The 27,569-nt window shown below is 36.3% G+C and overlaps 1 pseudogene; it reads left to right on the forward strand.

Moving 5' to 3' along the window:
• Positions 1-27,569, forward strand: part of LOC125242752 — a 42,173-nt pseudogene that overhangs the window by 1,016 nt on the left and 13,588 nt on the right.

The following is a 27,569-nucleotide window of genomic DNA, read 5'->3' on the forward strand; positions in this document are numbered from 1 at the left end:
ATAATAAATGGATTAATTAGTGTGAGAGAACCTTAACCCTAAATTAAGACAAGATTTCTACTCTATAGGAGGTTCTCTGTGGTTTGAAAGCACATGTCAAAACAAATAACATTAGGAAGTGGTAAGAGTGTGACCCACGTGTTCAGTACCTAATTATTATTTTTTGACGTGATAACGTCTAATAACTCGTTACTACGGCCTGCATGCACGAAAAAGATGACGTCATTGTCCCGTTCCTCAAGGCCACCAAGCAAGAGCAAGTTTAGTGGTTTGTGTATGGACCATTTTAGGAAAAATTTTCATTTATTATTTTTGAGTGTTTGTAATTTAAAAACATGAAAGATTGCATTAAAATAAGCATCTTTTATAGAATAAAGTTGTTTGAAAAACCTACTTATTTAGGAGTTAGAGCAGTACGAAGTTGCGAATTTTCCCATAGTATTTACTAAGGCGCCAGAGACTTATAGTTATTTGTTATACAAGGGGGCAAAGTTGTATTTTAACGCCGAGTGTGGAATTGAAAAACGAGCAAGTGAAAGGATTCTATAGTTGAACCACGAGCGAAGCGAGTGGTTCGAGAATAGAATCCTGAACTTGCGAGTTTTTTAACACACGAGAAGTAAAATACATTTGCACCCGAGTGTAACACAAAACTTTTCCCCTCACTATAGCGAGGAAACTACAACGCAAAAAAATGCGTTTATCACTGCTTCCAGTAGTTCCACAGGTGGTAAATCATCTTTATTACTAGATTCACCTACTTTTATCAATTTTAAAGCAGTTAATTTGATTATATTCAAGGTCAAATTACTTTACCCACTAGTGGATAAAATGCGTTTTTACCCGCTGGTATTAAAGGACAAAACACGTGTTTCCGAGCTAGTGAGGGGAAAAAAAATTTACGATGATTTTTTTTACCAATATAACCTATGTTAATATTGATAAATCATATAGAACACGTTTAAATAAGGATGTTTTGTTATATAAACTTTTTCTTTTCCATTAATATTTACTGAGATATTAGGGTTCTAAGATTAGTAAATGGCACTAGCACTTTAATAAAATTAACGCGTGTCTCGCAAACGGTCTAGGATACAAAATGACGACTTTTATATAGGTATAGGTTAGGTTCGTTAGGTATCTTCAAACGGCCGAAGGCTCCTATTCTGTGCAGTTTCTGTAATAAGCGGGGCTCCGTCGATATCGCTTTCTGTCTCTGGCGCCTTAGTAATGCTACGGGAAAATTTTGCAACTTTGCACCACTCTAACTCTTAAATTAGTAGGTTTTAAAAAAAAACTTTAATTTATAAAAGATGCTTATTTTAATGCATTCTTTCAAATAAGAACAAAAAAACGTGAAAAAAGTCCCAGAATCGGGCCCCTTTTGCTATACTCTGACCGCCCCTGTCTATACTACTGTAATGTTTGACGTTATCACGTTAAACTATATACCGTCCGTAAACCGACTTTACAGACAACCAATTTTTTTTAATAATTCGATAACCGTAAGAGATAACCCTTCAGGTGGCGGAGCTACAAGTTGCATAGGGGATAAGTGGCACGGCCGTTTTATAAAACATTCCGTTAAGTGGCAGGCGCCGGGAGCCGGACTCTGGGAAAAACAAGCCGATAAGTGGCAGGGACCGGCTCCCGGACCCCGTGCGACGATGTACCTAAATATATAAATAAAACCGTCTAAAACTGTACTAGCTTCCTCACACTTGCACGAACCATTCGTCACTAAACAAGGACGGCATTCAGTAAAGGTCCAACACCCTCAACTTCAAAACAGCTTGAAATATGACCCAATTTGATTGGACCAACCGCCTGCCATATTTGAGACACGTGTTTAAAAACCGTCTTTTTTGCAAAAATTGTACTGTAATATGTTAAAAAAAGGGATATAAGTGTAAATAAATGTATATTTAAGTCCCTGAATTACTTTTTTATACAATTTACTGTTTGTTTTCCTAAATAAAGTTACTTTAATACATGGAAGTGGAAAACGTAGCCACCTGATATTTGATCGAGTCTAGCAAAATTCACATAAATGGAATGTATTTTTTTGCTATGGAATGATTTTAGCCGTTTCGTAATGAATCCAGTGATATATGGTTTATGCACAACATCCCTACACTTTTTGAGAAATTATAATTTTTGTAACACAAGTGACATTCGCGATGACCACCCGTGAGGGCCCCGCCACTCAAGGGTAAACTTTTTCTGTCATTTTATACCGATAAAATGACAGAAAAAGTTTACCCTTGAGTGGCGGGGCCAAGGATACCGATCCTTGCCACTCAACAGCATTTTATTTCAAGTCCGGCTCCCGGTTACCTGCCACTTTACGTGCGGTCGGCTCCCGGATTTCGCCACCTGAAGGGTTAAGAGGCTAGTTTCTTAGAGAAATTGATTGTATTTGAACTAATGAATCTTCCCTTAAAGTTAACGGAATTCAATAAAAACAGGGTGTATAATCCGTATCTATTGGTGCGACAGAGCTAGTTGCGTATTGTTGTCCACGGAGCATCAATGATTTATATTCTTGATCACAGGCTCAGAATCGGTAAGCAAGACAGGGTTCATAGATTGAACTCTACAATAATCGTTGTATCGAATAAGCAATCGATTCCAAAAAGTAAACACCATTGAAATGCAAGTGATGTTAGGGTATTCATTAATAGTTAATGTTAAACCAGTGGTCTGTCACGATCACGAGAGTTCGTTTACCTATCCACGGTGAATAGTTAAATAGACTGACTATGATCAAATCCTAAAAGAACCTAACTCTTGGTACAGTCAACCAATTGGAACCCTAGGCCACTCTACAACCATGTCAAAATGACAAGCAGCAAGACATTTCTTACAATCTGGTTTATAAGTTTTATAACGTCACTGTGACATAGTTCTCCAGTGGCCTATGGTGCCAATTGGTTGACTGTACATACCGTAATATAAAATATTTTCAGAGATCTCCTCATAACATTATTGAATTAGGGTAAACTCGCCTCATTCGGTGACACGCCTAATTCGGTGATACAAGCTTTGAAGCACTAGTCCGAAAGACGATTTTTGGTTGTTTCACCGAATTAGGCGTGTCACTGAATGAGGCGAGTTTACCCTACATCCTACATCTAGGTAAGACTTTACTTTACTAACAACAATCTAGTTACACCTGACTAATACCGGCCAGGCCGTCCTTTTCACACCATTCTGTAAGTGCGATAGGGACGCAGCGATGCGGTAAAGTTTATCGAACTAGTGTGCTGCGCCGGCAGATCATAATAGGTTACTTGGCCCAAAAGGGAACCCTAAAAATAGGGTTCCGTAGTCAACTAGGAACCCTTATAGTTTCGCCATGTCTGTCTGTCCGTCCGTCCGTCCGTCCGCGGATAATCTCAGTAACCGTTAGCACTAGAAAGCTGAAATTTGGTACCAATATGTATATCAATCACGCGAACAAAGTGCAAAAATAAAAAATGGAAAAGAATGTTTTATTAGGGTACCCCCCCTACATGTAAAGTGGGGGCTGATATTTTTTTTCATTCCAACCCCAACATGTGATATATTGTTGGATAGGTATTTAAAAATGAATAAGGGTTTACTAAGATTGTTTTTTGATAATATTAATATTTTCGGAAATAATCGCTCCTAAAGGAAAAAAAAGTGCGTCCCCCCCTCTAACTTTTGAACCATATGTTAAAAAATATGAAAAAAAATCACAAAAGTAGAACTTTATAAAAACTTTCTAGGAAAATTGTTTTGAACTTGATAGGTTCAGTAGTTTTTGAGAAAAATACGGAAAACTACGGAACCCTACACTGAGCGTGGCCCGACACGCTCTTGGCCGGTTTTTTAAAGTCTGTCTTATATGATCAAGTACTGTCCAATTAACCGAAATAAAATATTACCATATTTTATTATGACTTAAAAACAGCAACAATTATTTTTAACCCCCGACGCAAAAACGACGGGGGTTATAAGTTAGACGTGTTCAAAGTATACTTTTACGTAATCAGGTGAAAACAACACAGTCAATGTTAATCTATAGATTATCTGTGAATCAGGTATGAAGGCATAAATTTCAATATGTCTGTGATCTTCGCAAAGTTCTCGCAACTCAGTTGAAGTGTTCAAAGTTCTTCTATACTTTTATTCGTAATCACGTAGATAAACCTAATAACATATTACAGCTATCATATCAATTGAAAAATATTTCATGTTTTAAAGAAAATGGACTGACTTGGCAATTGAAACAATTTTGTCATCGTTGTAAGTAATATGATAACTTGTGAGATACATTGTATACTCATGCGATTGCCAAGTCAGTCCATTTTCTTTAAAACATGAAATATTTTTCATATTGATATGATCTGTGAGATATGTTATTTGTTAGCTATGTAAACTACAGTAAGGTCCTTTTCGAATAAATTCGATGTATTACAGGGTCAACTCTTTTTACGCCAGAAGAACTGAGTTGCGACGACTTGGTGTTTTTACAAGTTTTGTTTTTGATGGGATTGTTTTGACATGCAGTAAGGTTCGAATTCGATGACGTCACTACATCGCTGACAGCGTTTTCGGTGGCCAAATGAATAAAAAATTACACACATTTTAAATCGAAAATACGTAGTCATCATACACTTTTAATACCCAAAATCTATAAATATTGTTTTTTTTATGTCAATTACTACAGAAGATGAGAAGACAATCATTTATTATGCCAAATTCGATATGAGTCTAGTAGCCTATTATGTTTATCCCTTGTACTTGACCTGATTCTGTTATCTATAGCAATAAAGTAATCCCACTTTATAATTAATGTATGTCATTTTTATCTGGACACTCCAGGACACGGGAGCCACCTGTCACCCTATCACTAAGAGCGTTGCGACATGTTGTATCAAGCCTAGTGGACGCGGTGTCTTGTACAGGTCCGCCCAAAATCGGTATTACAATAACAATCGGTTCGCAATTTAAGATACGTCAAATATTAGCCAGATAGGTACTGCTATGATGAATGATATGCAATCATTAAGGAGAGCTCATTTTGCAGTTATTACCTTATTTACTACTATTAATTAAATTGAAATTGGTAGGCACTTGTGTATTAGAGCTTCTGTTGTGATTACCGTTGCCGAAATCCATTCTGATCTTACGATGTAGTCCCTACCCAGCTACCCACTCAGTCTAATTGCAAGACTTACGCAACCTAGAACATCTGTGCCTGAACAATGAACTACAGTATGGGGTTCTTCAAAAAAGGAGTGTACAAGTTTCTAATGGGTCGGCAACGCGCATGTGACACCCTTTAAGTTGCAGGCGTCCATAGGTTACTGTGACCGTTTTCCATCAGGCCGACCGACCACCCACGACGGGGTATAAAAAAATGCAGAAACGTCTACGAGCGATATTACATATTTTCAAATTAAAGGAAAAATGGAAAAATTAGATCATTTAATACCTCTGGTTTTTGCCGAAGCAAGCCGCACTCCCAACTGCCTCCAAGGCGCAGTTGGGAGCTGGATCCGGCAAAAACCAGAGGTCACAGGTTCGAGTCCTGCTGGAGGTATGGATTTTTCCATTTTTCCTTTAATTTAAAAACCATACAATATTTGACAGAATTTTCAAAAATATGGAAAACTTTCTACTATGCAGAATATTCAACATATAACATTTCATTGTAGTAAGAATACTCTAACTTTCAAACGTTTGTCATGCCACGTGCATTAAGTACTGATAATTGCCTTATTATATCTAACTTATGAACAATCTGCAAAACGGCCATATAAAATTAAACTATTAACAACCTCATTGTTTAACCCACGCACCTTTCATCAAAGGACCTGCCTTCTTTCAATTCCAATATAACTAGGCCCCTTCCATCATAGTAACTCCTAGAAATCGTGGGTCAAACTGGTTGGTGTTTCTTAGAACCATCCCCGCGATCTGCCGATAGCATAATATACGGACAATATAGCTGTGGGTGGATGAATCTCGGATTATTATAGATGAAAGCTAAAATACAGCCTGTGTATAAGAGCTAGGTTTTGCCTAAGTCCTAAGATTAAGTGAGGATGAATAAAAATCATTATTATAAAGGGTTTACAAAGAGTGGGAGGTAATCACTCGTAGCTATATTAGTTATTATCTTACTTGAAGGTGCAAATTGATTATTACCTACCCTAAGTTCTCCTTCCTAAACTAAATGATCTACTTGCAGTACCTAGTGCATAATTTACTTATAAATTTTATTATGTTGTCTGTCTGTAAAATCAGCTGCAGAGAAACGTGAAAAGTACAACAAAATTTCTCTTTTTATTCAACCTACGTTGTCATCTAGGTACATTAAGCTCTTTTCAATATTTCATACTGTCCCAAAAGCCCTTGAACTCATAAATTATCGCCCCACCTTACAAATTACTGTAGGTACATTATTAAACAATATTACCGTCACCACAAAGTTACGTGTTATTTTAACAAATGTGTTATATTAAAAACACATTTGTTAAAATAACACGTAACCTGTGGAACTACTGGAAGCAGTGGTAAACGCATTTTTTGCGTTGTAGTTTCCTCGCTATAGTGAGGGGAAAAGTGTTGTGTTACACTCGGCTGCAAATGTTATTTTACTCGTGTGTAAAAAACTCGCAAGTTCAGATTTATTCTCGAACCACTCGCTTCGCTCGTGGTTCAACTATAGAATCCTTTCACTTGCTCGTTTTTCAATTCTACAATCGGCGTTAAAATACAACTTTGCCTCCTTGTATAACAAATAACTTTAATTTGCCTTAATCCAGCCGGCCTAGCCGAAATCACATTCGTCGACGCTAGACGCCGATCGAAACAGTCTGTCTTTTCGCGCCAATCCGAAAGAACTTATAGAGATAGTTATGATGACGATATTATAAGTAGTAAGCGTTATTGCATTTGGCTTAATCCAGAAATTGTTGGCTGCACCCGCGCGGCGATCGACTGCTGTAATTGCCGGGGTGAATGACCTGAGCGTTTTGGTGGCTAGTTTTTTGGATGGCTGGATACAAATAATACAATAGTGTTGCTAAGTCAGTAACTTAGATGCAAAGTAACTGCTGGAAAACAGTCACCGTAACCTATGGACGCCTGCAACTCAAAAGTGTCACATGCGCGTTGCCACCCTATTAGAAACACATTCCCTTTTGCTGTGTTAAGTACGCAGCAAAAAGGAGTGCACAAGTTCTAAGGAGGGTTCGGGTTGCCGACGACTCAAAGGACAAGTTTGCCGTTGAGCTCTGGCAGCCTTACTCACCGGCAGGAACACAACACTATGAGTAGGGTATACATTTGGCTGCGGTCTTTCGGAGGTACTACAGTTGGGCTCTTTAGATTCGAGCGAGACGATATCCGCTGTGCTGTGCCCTACCACACAAAGCGGAATATCATTCGCTATGCCCTACCTCCTACAAAAAGTGTCGATTTAAGTTCAATATTCAAGTACTAGCTTTTGCCCGCGGCGTCGCTGGCATTAAATTTGAAAATTGCGGAATGCTCCAAAGCCAAACAATTTCTACACCCCCATTTTAGGAAAGTGAGCGGTTAGAAAGAGACAATAAGTATTATGTCACTCTTCAACCCTTCAACTGTCTCCATCTCCACTTGAAAAATCACGTCAATTGGTCGCTCCGTTCTGCCACAGCATAATAAAGAGTACTATCGTACAGTATGGCCACTCCCGCTCCCCGCTGAAAGTGCCGCCCACCCCCTCTCGGTTACCTCACAGTTACCGCATGTCAAAAACACGAACAGTCTACCTGTCATATCTCACTCATACAAGCATAGTACGCGTTCACCTACACGAGCTTAGACTGTGTGCTAGGAACGCGCCTCTTTCATATATTTGATGGCCAGTGTCCGAGATGTGGTTCTGCCGTGAAAAAATTGCAGACCATAATTCATCAAAAAAATATAATTTATCAAAAGTAAAAAGTTTTCAACAATAAACTACCTCGATCTATTTTACAATAAGTAATGTAATAACAAAAATTACCAAATGAATTTTTAAACGCCTGAAAAAATACTTTGTCACGACTTCTCAGAAAAAGTAGTCACATTTAAAACATTCTGAGTAATTCACGATGTGAGTCACTGTTAGGCGAACTGTCTGTTTATAAATTTTAAACGAATCGAATCGAATGGCTATCACGACTAAAAAGGGAAGGCTCAAGTTGCAGTCTTGCACATGTATGCAGCTGCAGTTAAGAGGCCATGTGTAAAGGTTTCGGAATAATAAACCTTTATGTTTAATTAAATTTTGTATTAAAATATTTTTCATCACATTTGCTGTTTAAAGGTATCATTACGTCTACGTGTACTGAAGCATAATGTACTATTTTATTCCCAAGGGAATAATGGATTTAGTTTTAAAAATTAATACAATCCGTACAATACTTCAGGCAAAGGATGTTTCAATCTGCCAAGGATTATAATTGCACAACAAAAATTTTACTATTATGCTACAAAATATATTATACGGTATGAAAAATGCATTTAATTTATGTTTTACAATTATTTCAGTGTGTTTTGCATTTATTTCGTAAAATTTAACTCAGATAAATTGTTATAATTTACAATCTGACAATTACTCTCTACTCGCGCTTGACCGCGGGCGTACGCGAGGCACACACCGTTGCCTAGCAACGGAGAGTACAACATAAAAATAAGTACAATTTTAGTTCAATTATTATGATTTATATGCTTTTTGAACGTTGCATTTAAGTTATATGCAGTATTTTCGTGTTTGTTTTCGTTCAAAAAGTGTTTGTTATCAAAAACAATGGATTTAATATGAATAATCTGATGTAGATCAAGATACACTACTAATCGCAACGCCGCCGGTTGAAGGTTTTGCCTTATGACTGTTTCCTCTGTATTTTTCTCTCAAATGTGATGAAAAACATTGTGTGTAACTCGGGGAGTATGAATATTACTAACTCGAGTCTTTAAATCGCTCCGGCAAGCCGTCGCGATTTAACTTACTCTCGTTAGTAATATTCAACTTCCTCCCCTTGTTGCACAATGTACTATTATAATGACGATCTTACATTTTTGTGTGTTATGCCACAGAGCGGCGTTCAGAGAGAGAGTTCAATGTTGCCACACGCAGGAGGCGAAATCTGTTTAAGCAGTTTTTACACGCTAGGACTTAATAATTAGGTGTGTTTCACACACCATGTAGATGTATTTTAAGAAATATGTTGAAATACCTATGGGAAAAAGCGTTACCCTTCACCGTTTCAGTTGACAATGACAGAACAAATATCAGTAGGCCTAGCACATGATGGCCGCGAGAGTATGTCGCCGCGAGATAGACTACCCGTCCTTATGTCATTAATACAGTTAGAAGAAGACGTGTCATCTATCTCGCGGCGACATACTCTCGCGGCCATCATGTGCTAGGCCTACTGATATAAAATCTTAGACGAGCTGAATTAAATTATAGTGTGTGTGTGGATTGAGTGAGCACCTTCCGAAAATAAAAAAAAATATGCTGATCATTTAGTAAAAGTTCTAAAACAATTGTAAAACGAATCTCTGAATTTGTAAAAAGATAAATCAAAAGATACAGCCATTAACATGTGCTCACTCAGTTCTCACAAACTACCAACGAAAACAGTGAATATATTCATTTAACATATAATATTTATATACTAACATTTAGTAAAAAATAGGCCAACCTACCTCTATAAATATTAGATCACCTAGTGACGTATTAAATTTTTTACAAATAGTTTCTTATGCTCACTCAATCCACACACTTTTGAAAAGCCGAATTTTGATGAAAAACATAAGATTTAGACCGCTATTATATGTGTATAGTTTAGTAAAAGTGAAATGGGAATTTGTAAAATACAAAACGAACCACTAACGTGTCAGGTTTTTTTATAATAAATTTTTGTAAGTGCTCACTCAGTCCACACGTTTTGAGAAAGTTAAAAATGTAAATATCTTACGATTTGTAGCACCTAAGACACTCGAAAGTACTTCAACATTTAGTAAAAATTTTTACTAAATATCCACCATCTAATATTTTATATTCGTTGTCTGGTTTTAAAGATATTCAGACATAACTTTTCTCATACAAATGTATCAAGCAGGGTGACCACACTATGTCGGCTCCTGATTTTCCCCACCTTCCCATTGTCATATTGAGATTGGGGAGTTTCGTTCAATTTTGATAATAGTTTACCGGATTTGTAAGTGGGAGCGAGAAAAGAATAAATATTTCTCGCTCCCACTTACAAATCCGGTACGCTCATCTGTTAGCGCGATTAGATTACCAGGTTCTGGTTTCTTACTAGTGAAGTATTATATTCTTTGTTTCTTACCAATTATCATTCATGTCCTTTTTAATGCATACATGTCGATATGGTTATTATCCTGACGTCGATAAAAATTACACAATACACATCATCACTAGGCCAAAAACATAACCTAAAAACAGTTTGCAGATGGATAATTAATATGGTATTAGTTTAATATTATCAAAATTGAACGAACGAAACTCCCCAATCTCAATATGACAATGGGAAGGTGGGGAAAATCAGGAGCCGACATAGTGTGGTCACCCTACTTGATACATTTGTATGAGAAAAGTTATGTCTGAATATCTTTAAAACCAGACAACGAATATAAAATATTAGATGGTGGATATTTAGTAAAAATTTTTACTAAATGTTGAAGTACTTTCGAGTGTCTTAGGTGCTACAAATCGTAAGATATTTACATTTTTAACTTTCTCAAAACGTGTGGACTGAGTGAGCACTTACAAAAATTTATTATAAAAAAACCTGACACGTTAGTGGTTCGTTTTGTATTTTACAAATTCCCATTTCACTTTTACTAAACTATACACATATAATAGCGGTCTAAATCTTATGTTTTTCATCAAAATTCGGCTTTTCAAAAGTGTGTGGAATAAGAAACTATTTGTAAAAAATTTAATACGTCACTACTCACTAGGTGATCTAATATTTATAGAGGTAGGTTGGCCTATTTTTTACTAAATGTTAGTATACAAATATTATATGTTAAATGAATATATTCACTGTTTTCGTTGGTAGTTTGTGAGAACTGAGTGAGCACATGTTAATGGCTGTATCTTTTGATTTATCTTTTTACAAATTCAGAGATTCGTTTTACAATTGTTTTAGAACTTTTACTAAATGATCAGCATATTTTTTTTTATTTTCGGAAGGTGCTCACTCAATCCACACACACAAATTATAACGTACTTAGCTAAAAGCATACACTATTTTGCACACTTACGTATTTTTAATAGTTATTTGTTTTACAAGGGGGCAAAGTAGCTGTTTAACCGCAAGTGCCAATATTGATACTCGAGCAAGCAAAAGATTCCAATATTGAACACCGAGCGTAAAAAGTGGAATCTTGAGCGTTGCGAGGGTTTTCTCAAGGCACGAAGGTTAAACAACTTTGCCACCGAGTGAAACACAAAATTTTTCACCACACCAACACGAAGAAAATACTGACTATAAAACATCAAACTAAATCAAATCCATCAATTTAATTAATATTTATGAATTGGTTCATCATTTATAAGTAAAATCTACCAGCCACCTTTAATTTGCACTCTTGTGCAAAATGCAATTTTGCTATCTGTTTTCGAATAGCAAAGTAAGCCTTTAAGAGTTGGTGTGGTGAAATAGTTATTTGTTATACAAGGGGGCAAAGTTGTATTTTAACGCCGAGTGTGGAATTGAAAAACGAGCAAGTGAAAGGATTCTATAGTTGAACCACGAGCGAAGCGAGTGGTTCGAGAATAGAATCCTGAACTTGCGAGTTTTTTAACACACGAGAAGTAAAATACATTTGCACCCGAGTGTAACACAAAACTTTTCCCCTCACTATAGCGAGGAAACTACAATGCAAAAAATGCGTTTACCACTGCTTCCAGTAGTTCCACAGGTGGTAAATCATCTTTATTACTAGATTCACCTACTTTTATCAATTTTAAAGCAGTTAATTTGACTTTATTCATGGTCAAGTTACTTTAATTACCCACTAGTGGATAAAATACGTTTTTACCCGCTGGTATTAAAGGACAAAACACGTGTTTCCGAGCTAGTGAGGGGAAAAGTAATTTTCCTGTATCGTCATTTTAAATATTATATTTTATTTAACTTTAATGCACAAAAAAAAATACAAATGGCGGACTTAATGTCTAGGTAGTTATTGCCTGGTACATATTAGTAAGTGTTAGATGTATACATGATAAGGGAATACATAATAACCCGGAAAAAGCACCGATATATCGATAGTCATCATAGTCATTCATTTGATTGAATAATTTTCATATTATATGATGTCAATCACGTGTATGATGGCACAGACATACTATTCAAGTGTTATTTTAAACAATTTGTTTTGACAAATTTTGTCGTTTATAATAACACTAGCTTTTTCCCGCGGCTTTGCTCGCGTTAGAAAGAGACAAAAAGTAGCCTATGTCACTCTCCATTAGTGATGTGCAAGTTGCGGAAACTTTCAAAAAAAAACTTAAATACGTATCTTGAAAAATTCACGAAACTTTTACGAAAAATAAAGGGAATTTAAATTTATGAAATGGAAAGTTTCCATCCATACAATTGTCCATACAAAGTATGGAAAGTTTCCGAAGTTTTCCTATGTGAAAACTTCAGAATTTTGGAAACTTTCCGTCGGCACATTAGTACTTTCCATCCCTTTAACCATCTTCACTTTAAAAATCACGACAATTCGTCGCTCCGTTTTGCCGGGAAGGACGGACAAACAAACAGACATACACACTTTCCCATTTATAATATTAAGTATGGATTAATAAAACTTGCACGTTTGACTTCACGCTCACTATTCACATACCGACCATTAATTTTTTTTACAATTAATTCAATAATTTGGCAAGTTTTAATTGCGATGAGTGTTCCTCACCATGACGTGACTAATTATTTCAAGCCAGCTTTTCAACTGATATTTTATAAATTATGATATCGCCAACATTCAAGGCATGTGGAAAAAAATCTGCTATTTATTCACGGTAAAAAAATAAGTGTCAAAAACCCAAAACAAGTAAAGACATCAAAGCTTTCATGACGACATCTATAGATATCATTTCCCACAATTCATTTTTTTTGTCAACTGTCAGCCAACTTAAATTCGGTCGCTCTTCGCCAACCACAAATTTTCCATTTTCACAACCTATGTGGTTTGAAGACTTTGAAGTCGTCAACTCTGCATTTCTTCAGAAACTTCCTGCTCCCACAACTAAAGTGTGGAATGAACTGTCATATATGCGGTATTTCCAGACCGATCCTTAAACAAAGGATACTATAGACTAGACAGCCAAATAATAATACCACTACCGAACGAGATGGTCACATACAAATTATAATAAGAGTGACAGAGAGCAAAATGTTATTTTTTGTCTTTGTCATAGTTTCACTTTTTCGCCGCTGCCACAAACGAGTTTGTGGCAAACAATAAGGACGTGACTTGTCAAGCTTATTATCCGCCCAAATTACGTAGGTTGTTTATGGTAAACTGTCAGCCATTTTTAAAGTGATTCTTAAATTCGCTCCATTATTCTATATCTGTCCCTTACGGGTGTACGCTTGTGTCAAGTCTATAGTATCCTTCGTCTGAGGACCGATCCGACTAATCCAAACTTCAAGAAAAGAGCTTACTCCCATATAGGCCGGGGACTCAACCCTGCAAAAGGTGACAATATTCGTATTTTGCTCATATCAGACAACTCGTCTGTTTTCTTTGCCTATATCATAAAAAACGCTAGCCATGTTGGCGCCACAGTCATAGCCAGTGTGTTGTAACCTTCCTCTAAATATATTTTTTGTCCCGTAACATGAAACTTTGATGAGTCACTCAGGGTGATGTCACCGGACCCTCCCTGTCTGTCCCTGATATGACACGATTGTATCATGTTGCTTACAATATATAATTTATTGTTTGTCACTACTGTGCAAAAACTATGTCTGTGACATGCTATTGTTTTAGTAAGAGAAATTTCAATGAAAATCTACAAAGTATTATAATACTATTATCTATTTCAATCACTACTATTATTATAAGCTAATACTAATAGCCCTAATTATATTGTATGTATTGCTGTATATATATCGCACCTTTAGAATTGTACCGACCTAATGTTCATACAACTTGTATGAACATTAGGTCAGTACAATTCTAAAGGTGCGATATAAATGCCAAAGTAGATAAATTCGACTCAAACCATTTCTTCCACCAATGACGACGACCGGTCGGGCGGCCTAGGAGGAGTACCTAACTCTGCCCGCTATGCCGCGGTCCTGGGTTCGAATCCCGGTAAGTCCGTTTATTTGTGTGATGAACACAAATATTTGTTCCTGAGTCATGGATGTTTTCTATGTAGGTATAAAAGTATGTAATACTTACATACTAATAATATTATAAATGGGAAAGTGTGTGTGTCTGTTTGTTTGCCCGTCTTTCACGGCAAAACGGAGCGACGAATTGACGTGATTTTTAAGTGGAGATAGTTGAAGGCGAGCGAAGCCGCGGGTTAAAGCTAGTACCTATCTATATATATAAGTATTTATGTATATCGTCGTCTAGCACCTACAATTTTTGATTAGTTTGGGGCTAGGTTGATCTGTGTAAGGTGTATTTTAGAATTTTATATGTACTTCTTTTGCTAATTCAAAACTGAAAATTCGCATGACAGAAAGTTTATAATTATACTACTAATAGTTTTTTAAGTGAATGTAAATCATTCATATAAATAATTAGAAATCAATCTTAATGTTTTCGCTAAAGCGACTGTTTTGATTACTTAATCGATTTTTAGAGCTTTTCTTTAATTCACATTCCATTAGCACCCAACCCAAAACGATTAAGTATATTTTCTATACAAAACAACACATGAATATGCCCCAAATTACCCAGACAAAAACATAATAAAGGCTCCAGTTTTATAAACGGTATTCTTTTTTGCCCGAGCGTCATCGACACTTCGGCAGGCGTTCTATTGATTGTCAGGGTGGCTAGCCGAATGGCACAATCGCTCACGAAACGCTCACGAAACGAAGCGCTAGTAGATATCTATCTCTATCGCGCTTGCGTATTGGCGCGACAGAGCCAGCGGCGTATCGCTTTCGTTTGGCGTCGGAGAAATGCCATTCGGCTACGGGGCCTGATGTTGATTGAGTGACGGCTACATTTTAGAGGCGGTAGCAATAGTATTGGGCTGGTCCCCTGCAGAGTCAGTTGATGCAGAATTGGTTATTAAGATTTATCACTGAAAAAACGCTGGTAGAAAATATTGACACAATTTTATCACATTTGAGTGTTTAGGTCGAATTTGTTGTTATGTTTATTTTTCAACATGCGATTCTCAGTTTGGTAAACAATTTGCACTTTCTAAAACTAATTTTTCACTACATATATTGTTTTTTTTACGCACTAGTACGAGAAGTGGTTATTATATGCCAGGTCGAAACTTCGGAGGCTCATCTGTACTGAAAAACGTCGTACGATACACGTGCAAAAAGGAAATTCGTAACTCGTGTCATTTAAAACACTCCCTTCGGTCGTGTTTACCTTTTTAGGGTTCCGTAGTCAACTAGGAACCCTTATAGTTTCGCCATGTCTGTCTGTCCGTCTGTCCGTCTGTCCGTCTGTCCGTCTGTCCGTCTGTCCGTCTGTCCGTCCGTCCGTCCGTCCGTCCGTCCGTCCGTCAGTCCGCGGATAATCTCAGTAACCGTTAGCACTAGAAAGCTGAAATTTGGTACCAATATGTATATCAATCACGCCGACAAAGTGCAAAAATAAAAAATGGAAAAAAATATTTTATTAGGGTACCCCCCCCCCCCCCTACATGTAAAGTGGGGGCTGATATTTTTTTTCATTCCAACCCCAACGTGTGATATATTGTTGGATAGGTATTTAAAAATGAATAAGGGTTTACTAAGATCGTTTTTTGATAATATTAATATTTTCGGAAATAATCGCTCCTAAAGGAAAAAAAAAGTGCGCCCCCCCCCCCTCTAACTTTTGAACCATAAGGTTAAAAAATATGAAAAAAATTACAAAAGTAGAACTTTATAAAGACTTTCTAGAAAAATTATTTTGAACTTGATAGGTTCAGGAGTTTTTGAGAAAAATACGAAAAACTACGGAAAAACACTGAGCGTGGCCCGACACGCTCTTGGCCGGTTTTTTTAATAATTATTAATCATGTATTACGTTCAAAGCTTTGTAGTTTTCTTAAATTTTATCTTGTACTATTATAATTATATTCCGTTGTTTAACTGAACATGCAGCATAATAATTAATACCTTCCCAGGTCACATATTTTCCTTACCTACTTCGAGTTTTCTTTTCCGACTGCTCTCGCTGTTCTACGCTGTGGTGACCGTGACTCTGGCAATGGCTGCAATGCAATGTCTTCCTTTTAAGTTTTATTATATTACGTAGATTCAGAGTTCCGCAATCGTCCGCGAATGTTTTCACTGTTGAACGAATTCTTAGCTACCATTTCCTCGGTAACTGTTGATATAAATATTCATTAGAGTTACTTATTATTAATTTGACGATTGAAACTGAATTGACAAACATGACATGTCATAATAAAACCATTACCATTGATTATGTTATCTATCATAAAAGATAGGTGATATAAAATGAGGTTGTAACTGCCTAAAGTAAAATTCATAATCCTACGGACTAAATTGACAAATGACTGACAGGTAAAATGATACCAGGAACAGCAAAATTAAAATAGGGAAGGGTATATGTCGATAACAATATATCGACAAGTTGTAAAGTACATACAACAGACAAGTTTAAATCAAGAATAAGTATATTAGTTTCAAATAAGAGGTACACATTTTGGTTTGTTCTATGTATCTTCGAGGTAGTGGATGGATGCCACGCATTTTTACCCACTAGTTTTAAAACATAAAAAGGTTTCCGAGCCTGTAGGTAAAAAGTAAAATACCATGTCCGACGATAATCAATTATCTGTCACGCTATGGCAAGTATGTCATAAATATCTATATAATTTTCGAATAATATTATTGCTGCTTCGAAATAAAAAAAATATCTCTAATTAGCGGTCTACAGACCTTTTGATCTGTCGAAATCACAGAAAAAGTTGGTATATTGATTAGCCGATCAAATTGCCAATTTCATTGTCCCGTCTGGGTACACCTTAAATCTACGATGTAATCATAATTTAAATACCGATAAGAACGACACTGGCCAAACTGTGGCAACATTCGTTCACACTTACTTGTCAATTTGGTCCGTAGGTTTATGGATTTTACTTTACATCCCAACAATAACAACAATACTTAAAGTAAAGGAGCAAAAACGGGACCTTACGGAAAAGGTAGCTGAAATCATAGTTTTATTAAAATCTACGAGCTAAAGCCGTTTGAGATTATATTAACAACATCAACACAAAACACAAAGTCTACAAAAAAGTATGGCTATCTTTTAATGGCATATGGCTATCTTTTAAGGAAAAGTAACTACTTATATTCATTAATATGCTTATAAAATTATAGTCATAATTATGTTGTATGTATTGTACGGAACCTCTCTCCTCTCACCTGAGCGGGCGCGTTTTTGCTGCGGTCCGGCGGCGGTCAACGGCCTGTTACATGCAATCGCGTAATCAACACGGTCGCTGTCTGCTAATTACACAGCTTTTGGTTGTTTCGGATGTCCAGCATTTTTTTTAGGTCTATGACATACCTATGCCGTTCTTCTGATAAAAAGCCTCTAAAGTCTCTACGGAGAGAAAAGAGTCATAAAATAATGCATTCTGCAACAAAATAGTTATTTGTTTTACAAGGGGGCAAAGTATTTGTTTAACCGCACGTGCCAATATTGATACTCGAGCAAGCGAAAGATTCCAATATTGAACTGCGAGCGTGGCGTGGTTCAAAAAGTGGAATCTTGAGCGTTGCGAGGGTTTCAAGGCACGAAGGTTAAACAAACTTTGCCACCGAGTGTAACACAAAATTTTTCACCACACCAACACGAACAAAATACTAACTATAAAACATAAAATTAAATCAAATATATCAATTTATTCAATATTTATAATTCAAAATCATCATTCATAGGTAAATTCTACCAGCCAGCTTAAGACATCAAGTTAAAATTTGTATGAAATTACTTTGTACTCTTGTGGATAAAATGCCATTTTGCTATCTGTTTTCGAATAGCAAAGTATGTGATGAAAAATAATTTTAATACTATATGTGAAGTTATGACATGGGGTTCTTCAAGAAGCAGGTATTAAGGGTTATGCGACGGCTGTTGTTGCACACGACTCAGATATACTTACACACTTGTCTTGCGACTCTTGCCAGAAAGCTTTTTACCAATTATTCACAATTTACTTCCTATTCACCCTTGATTTGACCTTCAAATCTCATCTTCTGGGCGAGCTCGCTTCATCGTAGGCCACGTCTTTGCCTTTGGCTAGTCTGTGGTCAAAAGTAAGCCCACTCATAAAAAAAAATATATGGTTTGTCCTAAAATAATACCACAGTTCCAACATAAATATACGTACAAAAAAAAGTAGAATTGAAAAGAAAATTGATGGACATTTATGGCAAGCTAATTTATGTAACCCAGTAACCTAACACCGAAGTCTAGGGTTTCAGAAACGGAAGTAGCGCTCGGGCGGAAACACTAGGGCTTACACGGAAGGCCTAGATTGATTAGGGCACCATTAATTACCAAGGTAATTGAATTTCTAGGTTAGCTGTTTTTAGGTGTTTGGGACCGTCAGTTTGTGAGGTTAAACTGTTTCAGTTAGATATAAGATTCTATCATATAAGGATTATAAGGTTGATTATATCTGTGTACAGTGTAGAGATGTAGTGCGAAAAGGGTTTCCATCGTATTTTTCCGGAAACGTTCGTATTTGTCATGCTAGTTCAGTCAATGTCAGTACATCTTATACTGAGACTGACTGAAATAGCATGACACGTTCGTACATTTCCGTTGGTTTCCGTAACAATACCAAGGCAAATCTTTTAGCACTACATCTGTAAGTAGGTATATGATATTATTTTATTTCCTTTTTAAATTAGTGAACTTTAAGTAAGAACAAATAGTTATTTGTTATACAAGGGGGCAAAGTTGTATTTTAACGCCGAGTGTGAAATTGAAAAACGAGCAAGTGAAAGGATTCTATAGTTGAACCACGAGCGAAGCGAGTGGTTCGAGAATAGAATCCTGAACTTGCGAGTTTTTTAACACACGAGAAGTAAAATACATTTGCACCCGAGTGTAACACAAAACTTTTCCCCTCACTATAGCGAGGAAACTACAACGCAAAAAATGCGTATTATCACTGCTTCCAGTAGTTCCACAGACGTGGTAAATCATCTTTATTACTAGATTCACCTACTTTTATCAATTTTAAAGCAGTTATTTTTACTTTATTCAAGGTCAAATTACGGGTACGTATCACAATGTCTTAAGTTAAAAAACCTAACGTTAAATGACCTACGTTCAAAATACCTAAAATCAAAATACATAATGGTGTTTCGACCGAAATTCAAAATACCTAAAGTTTAAAATGGTGCATATTATAATGTCTAAAATAAAAAAACTAACGTTAAATGACCTACGTTCAAAATACCTAAAATTTAAAAAACGAACGTTAAATGACCTACGTTCAAAATACCTAAAATCGAAATACCTAATGATTAAATCCGAAAAGCAAAAATGTCTAATAAATGGGGCTTAAATAACCGGTTTACTCTTGAATCGTCGACAGACAATTAATCGAATATTATTTCAAAGACAACGTTTCAAATAATTTCATTTCATCGACAGTTCATATCGTAGAATGATCGATACAAGTCAAATTAAACCGTGGACTTTTACTTCGTTAATAAATTATTCCGAGTATACTTTATATCGTGGTATTTTATTTTGTGTTTTTACATTTTATTTTGTTTTACATTAAATAAAATTTATTACGCGTAATATTATTTCCATTGTGTAATTGTGTATACCTAAGTATTTCAATTGTAATTTTTTCGAAAATTTTACAATTTGTAAATTATCTTATGTTTGGTCACAACTAACCTAGCCTAACCTAGACCTATTTTAAAGGTCGTGCGTTGATGTCTAGGGTCGCAGTTCTAACCTAACCTAAACCTACTCTGTAAACTGTTTGTTTTTGTGTGTGGTCACAGTACTAACCTAACCTAAACCTAATCTGTAAACTGTTTTTGCGCGTAGTCACAGTTCTAACCTAACCTAAACCTACTTTAAAAGCCGTTCGTTGTTGTGTAAGGGCGAAGTTCTAACCTAACCTAAACCTACTCTAATATAGGATTTAAACCAATTAGGTTCCCTCTATTTATGTATAACATTGATTTGCAAAAAATACAATATTTTGTTAAGAATGCATGAATGTCGCGGTTAGGTTAGGTTAGGTTAGAACTGCAACATCAATATAGTAGTATTTAGCTATGATAAAAATTCTGCGTGATAAATTTCGACAAAACAATGTTATGCATAAAAACTACTCGACGAAAAACCTTTATGCACAACATATATTCGAACAAACAAAAATATGCCTAGATAAATTATGCGTAATTATACTATGCTTAAAATCAATACTTCAATATACTTACCCTCTTTTACGCTCGCGGAACCTACCCTACTACTTCGGTATTTTGACCGGTTAATCATTTTAGGTATTTTGACCATAGGGTATTTCAAATGTTGGTGTATAAAATTTAGGTTACATAGTTTTTGGTATTTCAAACATTAGGTATTTAGTCCAATAGGTATTTTAAATTTCGGTAGCTCGTGCGTAGGTGTAACTTGCTTAGGTATTTAAAATCATTAGGTATTTTGATTTTAGGTATTTTGAACGTAGGTCATTTAACGTTAGGTTTTTTAATTTTAGACATTGTGATACGTACCCCAAATTACTTTACCCACTAGTGGATAAAATGCGTTTTTACCCGCTGGTATTAAAGGACAAAACACGTGTTTCCGAGCTAGTGAGGGGAAAATAAAGTTATTCCGATGTTTTAAGGTAAGTAACACAGTATAGAAGGGTCTTCTCTTTTCAGTTATCATTCTATTCAATATACTCTATGTCAGTTATGAGCAAAAAAAGTTGTCACTTTCTGGCGTCACTACTTGCAGCTTATAAGTTTACCAAAGTTAAAACATAGGTAGTATTAGAAATGTTTCAGTCTTTCAGAAAACTATATTCGAATTTATACCTAAAGCATACGAGTGTATTCGACCAAACAAGGAGCCAAATCCATTTCCGATTAAGACAAGACAATAAAACGCCAATTACAAAACGACATCGTCTAAAACAAGTCTAAATTGTCCATCTATTTCAATTAACAAAGACAGGGCCAATGAGATCGGTTTCCAATAAATAGCCACAATAAAGTGTACCTACCATAAACGTTCAACAAAGATGGGAGTAACTACGCGTGTGGGTGGCTAATTGGGTACAACTTTTGTTTACAACAATACATTAACTGGAGGGAAACTGTACACAGTTTCTCCAATCAAAACAATGACTATCATTTAAGAACTACAGCGAGTGGTAAACCGCGAAAAACTGCAGGCCTATGATGCTTGCAATTTTTAACCCCCGACCACAGAATATATAATAGTACAAGTACAGAAGGCCCACTGCTTTGATGTTCACGAAATGCCGCCTTTTTAAATACCTACAAAATTCTAACAAAGAAACGAGCCGCACGTGCGCTGCGTCGGACGATAGGGTTGCCTATGGTTTAAAACGAATTAACACTCAAATAAAATGTTATACTATTATATTCAAGTCTTGGGTACTTTCTACGTCTATATACAGTATTTATATATTTTTGTTTAAGTCCCAACATCACAAGCCTTAATACTGAACTTTTCCGTGGGACTTAATCAATAGTAGATCTGTGTAAGATTGTCCTTTATTATTCATGACGTTTATTTCACTAAGCATTAAGCATTCCACACGCGGACGTCGCATATTAACCTTAAAAAATAAATCGCGATGTAAAGTAACAATAGAAAGTCCGAACACCCCTGATTAGGCCGCGAACTCGCGGCCGCCAGCATGTACTTGTAGCGCGGCTATAGAATCGCGGAGTGAGCCGCCCCTGTCCCGACGCAAAAGCGACGGGGTGTTATAAGTTTGACGTGTCTGTCTGTCTGTTTGTGTGTGTGTCTGTCTGTGGCATCGTAGCTCCCGAAGGGATGAAACGATTTAGATTAAGTTTTTTTTTGTTGGAAAGCTGAAAGGGTTGAAAGTTGGAACGGGAGTGTTCTTAGCCATATTTCATGAAAATCGGTCCACAATGTGGGGGTTTTATCAAAATTTTAATTTTTATATCACTTATCTACGTGGATAAAGCATCCGTCACGTTCTGGCAAGTATGTCAGTGTGAGAGCGATATGTGTCTTCTCTATATGAACGTTGATTTGACATACCTAAGTGATAAGAGTCGAAACTTCGGACTCTTCGGAGGGCCATCTCTACTGAAAAACGTCTAACGATACACGTACGAAAAGGAAATTCGTAACTCGTGTCGTTTTCAAACACTCCCTTCAGTCGTGTTTAAATTTAGCGCCACTCGTTTTGATTTTCGAACTTCTTTTTTTCGGCACTTGTATCGTAATTTACTATATCACCACTTCAAGCGATACAGACTCTCTTTTCTCTCTACGTTTTAACTGATATTTATACTATTGTTACCTTTGATTGTAATAAGTAAATAAATAAATTAATAATAACAACTTAGTTAGACTTTATCTGTCTATACGGAGTTATGTCTTTGGCATTAGGTACCTATCGATATCAAACTCCTTATAAGACAAGATTTACGACAGATCAGCCAATCCCGAAACGCACCATTAGGTCATCTATCCCACAGCATTGTCTCTGTCTGCTCAAGTGGAACGGCAGCTGCTAACCATAATACCTCCTTCCTAGTCAGAAACGTCTTAGTCTATGGTATTCTAAAGTATCATTAAGTCCTTTTGGACTGAACTGGCGAAATGGCTTCTATTTGTTTCTGCCAATTGCGACAGTAATTGGAAGTTTATGTTTTATGTCGTGGGTGTAGATGGTTGCAAAGTTGGTCTGATTTTTATAGAAGGCTTGTGATTTTTTTATCAAAGTACTTACTTACTGCAATGCAAACGATATGAAACCTAATACCAATACCAAGGACCATATAATACCGGGACATACAAAGCCCATGGATACAAAAAAGTACCCCTGAAATGTATGGGCATTTTAGGCTTAAAACTAGATGGCGCTGTTTCGTATCCAGGAAATGGCCAAAATCTTATTTTTCCCAAATATTTTTGCGTGTTTTTATTTTTTATAAGAAATAACATGCTTCTTTATTTTAATATCATAATATCACGTCAATACACTCATCAGTGTACTTATACTAGTTATGATAGTATTTAATAGAGGGCGCTAAATAATGGAGGTACGATTCTTAGTACGAACATTGTAAATCCTATATTAAATAATCCTTGCCTAATACCAGTACTGTTTACGTACGTACAGATACCTACCTATACATACCTAGGTCCTACATGCCTATTGCTGATGTTTGTTGGAACACATTACATAGTTTTCAGTTTAAACCTTTGAGCTATTAACCATATATTCGAAAGCTGTCTAATAAAGGCTTCTAAACGTTTCAGCAACAATACAAAAGCCGATTCCAAAATCATTCATTACCCTTCATAAATCACGATAGTTCTATCGGTGATTGTTACCCATCGCTACGCTGAACACAGCCTTCCGATGTATTAAAGGTATTGCTTATCATGCATGCACACTATTATTTACCAATTTCAATATTAATGCTTCGTGGTAAAGTCTGAATTCGAATAAAAAGCGCACACAAACACGTAATTTTAAATCTTAATTCTGTAATACGTATTCATATACAAGAGCAAATTTCATCCTTAAAGTAAGCGACAATGTGGTACCGGGGTGGCTAGCCGAATGGCACAATCGCTCACGAAACGCTCACGAAACGAAGCGCTAGTAGATATCTATCTCTATCGCGCTTGCGTATTGGCGCGACAGAGCCAGCGGCGTATCGCTTTCGTTTGGCGTCGGAGAAATGCCATTCGGCTACGGGGCCAGTAATTTGAAAACGTCACGTCTGTTCATACGTTCATACACACTCTCAGATACATCAATGGCATCGAAATTCAAACTTTATACATTCCAGCATCTAGCGGATGACTTTTTAAAACTTACCCCTTTAGGCAAGTAGGCAGGGGACACCACATAAGTGAAGTTTTGAAATAATAAAGGTCGGCTGCGCCTTATTGACAACCAACAGTAATACCATTTCTGTACTAAGTTAGTTGTAAATCATCATCATTCTCCTTGCGTTATCATGGGAGCCTGGGGTCCGCTTTTGGATAACTAATCCCAATGGTGTAGGCACTAGTTTTTATGAAAGGGCTGCCATCTGACCTTCCCACCCCATGCCAACTAGGCCTTATTGGAATAAGTCTGGTGTCTTCACGATGTTTACTTTCACCGAAAAGCGACTGGCAAATATCAAATGACATTTCGCAAATAAGTTCCGAAAAACTCATTGGTACGAGCTGGGGTTCGAACCCGCGACCTTTGGATTGAAAGTCGCACGCTCTTACCGCTAGGCCACCAGCGCTTGCAGTTAGTTGATAAATGAAGCTTCATTTGTGGAGTCCGTACCATGCTGTATCGGCCTCCGATTTTTCAGTTCCGTGCTCAATATTGTGAAGGTTTAGAAGGCTATTAACGATCTTTTGAATAGCGATTTTATTTCATAGAAAGCCTGTTTTAACTCGATTTGTAGAAAATGGAATTAATACTAGAAATAGTAATCTCTGAGAAGCAGAACTAATAACAACTAATTTTTATCTTTAATCGCTCTTACAATAATCGATTGACATAGTTACAGAGATAGAGTTATTCTCTGTTTTACTTGAATGATAAAATATCTACTTTCAAACCTTAATCTTGATTAACAATCTAATTTATAGTACACTAGCTTTTGCCCGCGGCTTCGCTCGGGTTAGGAAGAGACAAAAAGTAGCCTATGTCACTCTCCATCCGTTAAACTCTCCACTTAAAAAATCATGTCAATTCGTCGCTCCGTTTTGCCGTGAAAGACGGACAAACACACACTTTCCCATTTATAATATTAATGTGTATTATACTTAGATGATTATTGTTCCGCCTTTAAAAAAAAACATTACCCGCGCCGCGGATTATGAACATTTTTGGTAGAGGACTTAACTATAAGTCCTAATTATCTACCTATTTATCAGAACTGCCATAAAAATCTACTGTTTACATAATTTCCAAAACAATGATTCAACAACCGCTTACAAATTACCCAAATAAAATTGTAGATATTATCTTTACTATTTAACATACTGGCACGAAAACATAAAAAACCTTATCCAGGATTAGCTACAAAAACAAAGGGAACACGAAGGTTGTATTGTATTCTATATTATAGGCAAACTCAGGGACTACTGGGAACAAAGTTAGACGTATTGCGTCCCTCTCACACTTACGTACTAATTTATAAGGGAGACAGAGAGGCAACTAGTCGAACGAGGTTCTTGGTTCGTGGTAGGCTCTGAGACATGGCGTGACGGATAATCATTTAGTAAAGCTAAATGTCTTCAGAAAACTGTTTTATTGAGAAAGTTGATGAATAAAAACTAAATGGCAAAACAAGAAAACATTTGTTTAAGAAGTATTTAATAAATTAAAGGCAGGAATAGGCATGATTCAATTTCAAGTCTTATTTTTGCTTTGCTAAAGCAACATTTCCTTATTTATCAAGCAAATTATATTATGATTTCCATCATTAACTACTATGTCTATAAATAATTAATAACATATACATGTTCCTATGACCTATATGTATTTCATCTTGATTAGATTATTTACGTCTTACCCTATTTATTATGAATTCATATCTCTCTTCTCTTGCTAAAGTTTCCCGCAAAACCCAAAGGTTGTCTGGAAGAGATCGATCTTCAGCGATTAGACCAGCTGTTGTTATATTTATTAATCGTTGTTGTTTTATTTTTCTTGCACATTTATTGTAAACTATGTAGTGTGCAATGAAGAGTATTGTATCTATAGCTATTTTAATATAACAACACCAATTCATTTTACTGCTTAATCCCCTTAATACTTATAGGCTGTCCAATTTGTCTTATGCACTCGTGCGTATCGAATTATATTAATGTTAATAAAGTACATGCATACAGGATTAAATCACGGCTTATTACCATCATTACTATTCATTACATTAGTTCCAAACTAAAGACATCAGAATTAGGGTCTCCACAAACCTATCGACGCGGAATTGATTCTAGCCGACCAAAAATCGCTGTGCGTTTTCACATTATCCGATCCGATATCGGATGTCGGAAGGATTTCAAAGGCAAAAATCAAAGATAGCGGCTTAAATGTATGGGATGTCGGTCCACATCCGATATCGGATCGGATAATGTGAAAACGCACTAACTCTGATGTCTTTCGGTACCTACTTGGAAAAAGTATCTGTGTATACTTACATGTCCAAAATGACTTCGGAACTTTGGTAGCAGAAGTTTCTGATTTAATCAAAGTTAGGCTAAGTTTGAAGGCTAGGTTCATCAGTTACTTGCGCACACGATCACGATATGGGTACTAATATTACTAATGTCTTAAGTAACTTGAGATTGGCTTGCTTGCAGTTACTATTACATCAGTCTGTACAGTACAATTGTACAGTGAGCTGAGAAAATGCATGGAGAAATTATAAATAAACTAGCTTTTGCCTGCGGCTTCGCTCGCGTTAAATTCGAAAATTGCGGAATGCTCCATACAAACTTCCACCCCCCCTATTTTAGAGCAGTGGGGGTTATAAAGAGACGAAAAGTAGTATATGTAACTCTCCATCGCTTCAACTATCTCCACTTTAAAAATCACGTCAATTCGTCGATCCGTTTTGTCGTGAAAGACAGACTTTACCATTTATAATTAAGACACTACGGGATCGGGAGTGAAAATGCTAAAGTGGAAAGGAGTCCCCCTTTCAATTTGGGAATTTCAGTTAAATACATATACTAGTGTTATTAAGTAGATTTATCGAAAAAAAATGTCCATTAAGAACAACTCGGTTAAAACATATTGCGAAAAAATCTTTAAAATCGAGGTTCCGCTCTTGACTGTTTCCTCCTTCGAAACTTATTTCAACGGAACGAAGAGAATCTGAATAACAACAAAATAATCTGTGTCGGACCGTTTAGATTTTTTGGCTAATTGTTTACCGATCTTGAGTATCACACCTTTTTTTGAGCCATACTGAAAAGGCCGTTTTTAGAAATTTTTGGTTGGCTCTAGCGTCTTTTAAAATAAAAATAGCAAAAAAATCAAAACGGTCCGACACAGATAAAAATAATAATAATCTGTGTTGAAATAATCATTGCACTATCTTTAAAAA

Source organism: Leguminivora glycinivorella, chromosome 3 (assembly GCF_023078275.1).
Source record: "Leguminivora glycinivorella isolate SPB_JAAS2020 chromosome 3, LegGlyc_1.1, whole genome shotgun sequence".
In the NCBI taxonomy this organism is placed as follows: Eukaryota; Metazoa; Arthropoda; class Insecta; order Lepidoptera; family Tortricidae; genus Leguminivora; species Leguminivora glycinivorella.